Source organism: Rousettus aegyptiacus, unplaced genomic scaffold (genome assembly GCF_014176215.1).
Source record: "Rousettus aegyptiacus isolate mRouAeg1 unplaced genomic scaffold, mRouAeg1.p scaffold_m13_p_6, whole genome shotgun sequence".
Classification (NCBI taxonomy): Eukaryota; Metazoa; Chordata; class Mammalia; order Chiroptera; family Pteropodidae; genus Rousettus; species Rousettus aegyptiacus.
The window spans coordinates 51,908,762-51,915,737 of NW_023416309.1; the positions used below are offsets into that span (position 1 = coordinate 51,908,762).

The 6,976-nt window shown below is 43.0% G+C and overlaps 1 long non-coding RNA gene across 1 annotated transcript in view; it reads left to right on the forward strand.

Annotated features, from left to right (window-relative positions):
• LOC118603857 overlaps positions 1 to 6,738 on the forward strand; it is a 148,651-nt gene extending 141,913 nt beyond the window's left edge. The window contains exon 5 of the long non-coding RNA XR_004951379.1: positions 4,732 to 6,738. This is a non-coding gene — a long non-coding RNA (uncharacterized LOC118603857). The remainder of the gene's footprint in view (positions 1 to 4,731) is intronic.
• Positions 6,739 to 6,976: the final 238 nt, after the last annotated feature.

Sequence of the window (6,976 nt, forward strand, 5' to 3'; positions counted from 1 at the left end):
GCTTTCAAAAGCTCGGCAGCAAAATCTACAAGAAGTGGCCTGCCTCTGCGGCCTGGCCAAACGCCACTGAGTTTGGATGTTCAGAGTAATGGCGTCCTGCCTCATTTTCTTCCTCGTTGATACTGTTGGGGATGTGAGATCCAGCAGTGTCAGCTTCGTCAGACATGTCGCTACCACTGCTTAGGGAAAACCTCCTTAATGACAGGAGATCATTAAACTGCCACCTCAGGACTTCGAGTGGATGGAACATGTCTTCTGGCACTTTCTTTGGGTACACTGGACTCGGCTATTCCGTTGGCCTTAAAAGAAATGAAGAACATAGACATCTAGGTGTGTTGACATCATAGCACAGCAATGAAATCCCCGAAAAGTTCTATGTGTGGTTTAGACAATGGGCTCAAGACGGGGCACAGGAGATGGCTCTGAGTTTAACGAAATGCAGCATGACCACCACAGGAGGAAAAGCAGCCACACAGGTGGAGTGCCATCGTTCTCAAACGATTATGTTGATTCTCTACCACATACAGCGAGTTTCTCCGGGAGGCTGGGCAGAGACATCAGAAATCTGCTGGCTGTGAGCTGCATTAGGCAAAGACCATATCTATCCTGTTCACTTATTTATCTCTAGGCCCAGCATATACTAATCATTCAATAAATGCTCTATGATAAAAGAATGAACAAACTACTGATGTTGAGACGTTTGGGGCAGGTCTCCCCTCGGATGATGGATACAGGTGTCCCCCCACTCCCTCCCAACTCCAGTCATCAAACAATACTCATGACGGCAAACTTGCTTCTGGAAACTGTGAAGTGTGCCGTTCCCCTACCACTCATTCCAAAGTCTCTTTTGCGTGGAGACTCCTAATAAGACCAGAAGGAGAAAGAAAAGCCTAAACTCCAGCTCCACTTGCTGTGAGGAAACAGCTGAACAAGGAAGGAATTTGATGGGCCTTAATATGTTCCCATTGATATTCCTCAGTTTGAAGGTCAAGGGCTCATCTTGGGTCGGAATCAGGAGAGGCTGGCCCGGCAGGGTTCCTTCAAGGGTAGCGGCCCCAACAGAAAGGCTGAAGGCTGAGGCCACTCCCTGAAGGCCACAGGGTTGGAGGACATCAACCCCAGCAGAATCTGAGGAAATTCCTCTCTCTAATTCGGATTCACTGCAAGGAAACTTAAAAAATTTTCATGTTAATAAAGATGCAAGAGCACACCAAATCTATAAAATGAAAACACTAATCATTAGTGACGAGCCAAGATCAGGAAGGAGTATAGAAACGTTTAAAACATTATTGCTACGTGACAAAACTTTGATAGAATCATTAACAATAAACTCAATCATTTCAGAATTCAAATTAGCAGCATAGAATAAAAACTTGGAAAGTTCTACCAGAAGCCAGAGGAAAATCCTAAACTAGCCGGATTTAGTTTCTGCTATTTCAAATAAGGGATTCATAGCAAAGTCGCCTACAAAAGAGAACAACCGTAAACACTTTATTCTTTTTCACTCTGCATGACTACATATCCCATCCTCTGGAGGTCAGATTATTCCAGAGAGCTGACAGCCTTTTCCTTTTGGATCTCAAGGTAAATTTCACATTTTGTAATTTTAGAATTTTAGAGAAAGAAAAGAATGAGGAAAACCAGACCACCGCCATTCGAAACTCTCCTGAGTGCCTTGGCCTTGGGGAACAGGCCCAGTTGCGTTCGGGGCACCGGCCCAGCCTCACCTTACTCCAGCCTGGTCTCCGTTCCTCCTGCCTCTCAGCGACGGTGGCCCTTCCATGCCAGCAGCTGACCTTTACAGAGGCTTTCTGCTTATCCTGCACTCGTCCAGGCGTTTTACATACGTTAATTCATTTAAGTCTTACAGCCAATTACTTCATTTTAAAGATGAGAAAATCGAGGCTCTTAGACACTCAGTGACCGCCCTGCATGACCTGGCCTCTGCCCTTGTCCCCACGCCAACCAGGGATCCCGTCCCCAGTCCATTCCCCAGATGTGCCCAACTCTCACTCTTGTGGTCTTCAACTCAGTTCCCTCTTCTTGGCTCGCTCTTCACCCTTCATTGCTCAGCTCGTATGCCACCTCTTCAGAGAAGCCTTCTCTGACTACTTGGGCTGCCAGATAAAATACAGGACATCTAGTGAAGGTCAAATTTCAGGTAAATGACAAGCACCTTTAGTATAAGTCAGTCCCAAATATTGCATGGCACATACTTATGCCAAAAATGTATTTATTGTTTATCTGAAATTTAAATTTAACTGAGCATCCTATATTTTTATTTGCTAAATCTGACAACTCTATCAACTACTCAAGTATTTCCCTGAGTTGTACTCAGCCCATAGCGTCTTATTTTTCCCTCCATTCACTCACCACAATTTAAAAATATATATTGTATGCCAGCCTGTTAACGTCTGTGTTTCCTCCTAGACTCTTAAGTTCCTTAACGGCAGGGCCTACGTTTATTTTATTCATTAGTTTATACTCAACAATTAACACAGTGCCTAGCATATAACAGAAGCCCAATAAATATTCACCAAATGAATAAATGCATATTATTTTAGCTGAAGTGTTAGCATTTTTTTTTTTTTTACCTTCTTCCCAGGTAATGTGGCAGGTTTTCACCTCACTGAAAATACACTTCACAGACCAAAGCAGCAGAGTATGTAATCATAATCCATTTAGCTCAGTCATTAGACCTTAATGTGACTAAATTCAGCTGACAGTGCCCCGAAGAGATGAGGTGTTGAGTCATGCTCGCTACTTTGACGCTTTTCCAAATGATGAAACCGCTGGGAAAAATAAAACAGGAGGAAGGTGAGGATAAAGAGAGGTAGAAAGGAGAACCCAGAAGATCAGAAATTTCAAGTCAGGAGTTTGGGAAGGAGAAAAAAAAGACTGATGCCAGTCAAATGAAAAACACAGAGCAGTCCCTGGGAAGGCGGTATCGGGAAGAGGTCTGCAATGCTGGGGCCGAAGCAAAAATTACAGAGAAACTTTTGAAAAGAAGCAAAAGTCAAATAAATAATAAAAGCTGCCCTGGAGTCCAGATACATGTAACTTGTCACATCCAAAGAAAGGAAAGGTCGGCAAATGAGGATGCTGAGAAATAGGATAATCTAGGCGAAGCGTTTTTTTTTTCAGAATTTGATTTGCTTGCTTATTTTTAAAAGGAAGGTGAGCACAGACGTTCAATGACATCAATTCCCCAGGAGTGCCTGCTGCTTATTTGCATACCCTCAAATAAAAATAAAGAAAACTTGCTAAATTTCTGGCCTATTTAACTATGGCTTTTAAGAGAGGGCTGAAGACATGCTCTCACTGAGTGGCGATGGCATAGAATTTATACATCGAATACTTTGAGATTCATTTTTGAAATGTTCTTATCATTCCCTGATGGACATGGGGTTGTTGAGTTGTTTCTGTGGTCTAGAGGCGATTCCTGGAAACTCACCAGAGGTCTAGCTGATGTGTGTTACAACAACTTAGCTCTAGGGAGGAATTTGCCCCACGTCACCTGGAGGGAAGCGTTCATTGCAAAACGTGCTGCAGAGAAGAGATCCAGCCTGGAGCTTTTGTACGTGCTGTTCTACCTGCTCTTCCGCCCTCACTGGGCTGAGCCTTTCCAGCCTCAGGACACCACACGGAGGTCACCGCTCAGTGAGGCCCTTCCTGACTCGGTCTCTAGTAGATTCCCTAACTGCATGGCTCACATTTATGCTCAAACTGGTGATCACATACCACGTGGTCTGATCGTGTGTTCAGCGTCAGCTCCTGTGTCCCCTGGACCGGACGCCCCGTGAGAACACAGGCCACCCTCATCTTCTCCACTGTATCCTCGGAATGCGGCAGGACGCCTGGGACACACAGTGGGCCCGGAGGCATTTGCTGCACAAATAACTGAAAAATCCTAGAAATGTCTTTACTCTCAGAGGTATGGGTGACTCCGTGAGGCATGAATAAGGCCGACGAAGCAGTAGCTTTCAATGGAGAAAATCTTAAGGTTAAAAACCTCACAAATTTAATTACGAGTTCACTCTAAAGCATGAACTCATCAAGGACTTACCGTCAGGGATCTGTGGCGACATCTTGGGCAGCCGTTTTGAACTTGTGATAGATATACTTGTAGTCGTGCTACAGGATCTTCTTCAAGTGAAATATGCGTACTGTGTGGGCCAAACAAAACGTAACGTTTAACGTGCTGATTTGGCCCATATGTCACCACATCGCAATCTCGCGCGCGTGTGCGTGTGTGTGTGTGTGTGTGTGTGTGTGTGTTCATATATTTGGGGGAGGGGTGGTCCTTGAAATGCAGAGATTTGAGTTCCTCATATTCAGTTCATAATGCACTGTTACTCTACATACTATCGTTCCATGTACGGCCCCCATTTTTGTATTGTTTAATTACATCGTTCATTCCTCAGTCTCTATTCCCACCACCCACCCCAGCCATATGCAGCCACTCCAGCTGACTGTTATCTTTTGTTCGTAGGTGTTCTTGTAAAACACATAGTGCTGTATTGCATTCATTGATCATTTACACTAATGGTGCTGTCATATAGATTTGTTTCTTGTTTGTTTGTTTGTTTGTTTTGGGTCAGGACTATGTTTTTCCAAGTAAATCCATCTTGCCGTGCAGATATCTATTCTGTTACTTCCAGCTGGTGCGTAGCATCTCTGTGGCATGCCCTCACCATGTTGTACCTGCTAACACTTCCCTGTTGCTTCCAGGACCAACTATGAAAAACGATACTGCAGCGAATGTCCGTGGACCAGTCCTTTGGGAGCCTGTAAGAGCATCTGGAAGGCGGAGGTTTGAGTCCTAAGGAACACGTGCTGGTGTGCATAGACAGCACTGCTTTTCGGCCTCGCCAGCAGTGTAGGAGGAGACCTATAACCCCGCCAACACTCGGCATCGTCCAGCCTTCTTCCTCCCAGGCTAATAGAAAGGGATACTCCAGTGCTCTACGATACCCAATAAGTACGTCCAGAATGTACACAATCGTTTTTCTTGGAAACTTCAAACACCTTTTAAAAACTCTACGTTCATCCTTGGACCAAGAAGGCAGGTGATTCTCCCCATTCTATAGTTGACTCGTTACACACCAGAAGACAAGACCAAAAACTTTGAGACTTCTACCTTCTAAATTCTGACTCCCACCTATTAGCAGGGAGGGATGAGGATTGCGTTTTTGCCATTGTATGCCTCCATTTACTCAGCCCAATAATCTAATTGCTAGATTATACTTCTTAGATGGGAATAAGACATACCTTCTACTATGAGGTTTGTCAACTGCAATAAACAAACAAACAAACAAACGAAGGAATGAATAAATTAGAAAAGTTACACAGATATCCAAAGCATAGTTTTTTTAAGTGAACATTTTTGAATTTTTTTTTTTTTTTTTTTTTTTAAGAAAAGTCACCGTCCCAATTTGAGATGAAATATATTCTGGACGCAGAGAAGTTACTCTGCTTTAGTAAGAGAATAATATGATTACCTGGTCCGGGCTCAACTGATGTTAGCTTGTCATCATAGATGTTATTTTCTTCCTTTTTAGTGTGGCATAATATAATCTCCCCGTACATAGGTATTTAAATTATTTTTCCCCTAAAGAAGCAGGAGTGATTACCATGAAGGATAAGCAAATTTGTCAGCATTAGTGCACCGAAGTCACTTCCATCATCCTGCAGGGAGACTTGTCCGCAGGCCAGGAGGGCACAGTTGACGCTGAGGCCGCCGGCTCTGGAGAGGGGCTGTTGGGTGTGTGGGTTGTTTTTGTTTTCCATTCTGACATCACAAGATTATTACGGGTAATTTAATATTTGCTAAAATATCAAAAATCCCTTTAATTGAATAAACTTACGGAAAAGCTTCATAGATTTAAATGGTCTTACGAGTCATTTACTAGAAAAGATTGATTTCTTTAAGAGGATCCAGCTGTAACTTGCCTTGAGCATTGTACAAATTCTTTAGGGGAAGTGATGACTTTTTTTCTTGTCAGTCTAGTTGAAAATGATACTCGGTAGTTCTATTTATCAGTGGAGAAAACTTGTTTAAACACATTCAGAATGCCGCTCTTGTTTTTATTGAATCTAATCCTTCTGTTTCCCTTGTTGAGGAGGTTTTAATATAAACACAACCAAATTTGTTCTATGCGAGCTGTTAAAACCCGACAGTAATACAAAGAGGACCCAAATAGCTTTGCCGTCATTCATATTAGAAACGCAATGCTATTTGTTTATAGGACAGAATGGTAAAACCTAAAGAGATCAAAAGAAGAGCGAGGGAGAATTTCATTCACAATTAAAACTAATAAAATTGAATTTCATAAGCCTAGACTGGAGGTAGTTCAGGACAGGGCCAAACTTAACCTTCTGTGTCAACCTGGTTCCTGAGAATGAGCCTGGCTCCCCACAGTCGGGGGCAGCTCTGGCCAACCAGAGGACCCCTCACCCCCTAGGGGTGGGACCTGCCCGGTTCCTCTCTATGGAAACCTACAGCCCTAGAAGTGGATGTTTACTAAAAGGGGGCGAAATGTGGTTTTAAAATGGTATGTGTTATTATCTATATGGCTTCACTAGGGCTGGAATTCTCAACTCTGTTCTTATGGTGGTAGCTAGAGCATAATTGCTGGTAAACACCCTTCCAACTAACTTTAAAACTCATGTCATTGCTTAGACCCATGTTTGCAACCTGCCTTCTATTTATATTAAATTATGTTATTGTCAAAGGAATTACTTGATCGTATTTTTATTTATACGTTTGCATTTTTCTTCTGTTCGTGGACATAATTTAGTGTACTCTTTCTGTAACCTGTTGCTGGGGCAACTCAGTAATTCTAAGCGTAGGCAACTCTGAATTTGGGACGCTGTTCTTTTCAACGACCTTAATTGGCCCGAAAGAAAAGTCCTCATTATAGCGCTCTCTATTCTGTTGAGGGTTTCAGAATTTCCGGATGTGTGAGAAATAGTC